We start from the raw sequence: 481 nt of genomic DNA, 5'->3' as shown, positions 1-481 counted from the left end.
AAAAAAAAAAAAAAAAAAAAAGTAAACATAAGAATAGCTAATGCGGAGATAGGAAAGATAGTGGAATGAAACAGACACCATTACTGTATGTATACATGTGACTACATGACCAATATGATTCTGCAACATGTACACTCAGAAAAATGAGACAATATATCCCATCTATGTATGATATATCAAAGTACATAAATGCATTCTACTGTCATGTATAACCAATTAAAACAAATTTAAAAATTAAAAAAAAAAGAATAGCTAACGCTTACATAGCATTTATTATGCACTAGTACTGATCTTAGTACTTTTGCACATATTCACTAACTTCATCCTTACAACCCCAGTCTGGAGGAACCATTCCTGTTGGCATTTTACAGATGAAGAGACTGAGGCTCAGAGAGGTCCCAGAGTCACAGAGACAGTTAATAACAAAGCCAAGAGTATAATCCAGGCAGTAGCTTCAGTTCTTAGAAAAGAAGGACTCAGA

This window comes from Marmota marmota, unplaced genomic scaffold (genome assembly GCF_001458135.2).
Source record: "Marmota marmota marmota unplaced genomic scaffold, marMar, whole genome shotgun sequence".
NCBI classification, from domain to species: Eukaryota; Metazoa; Chordata; class Mammalia; order Rodentia; family Sciuridae; genus Marmota; species Marmota marmota.
Note: the sequence above shows the minus strand (reverse complement) of the source record.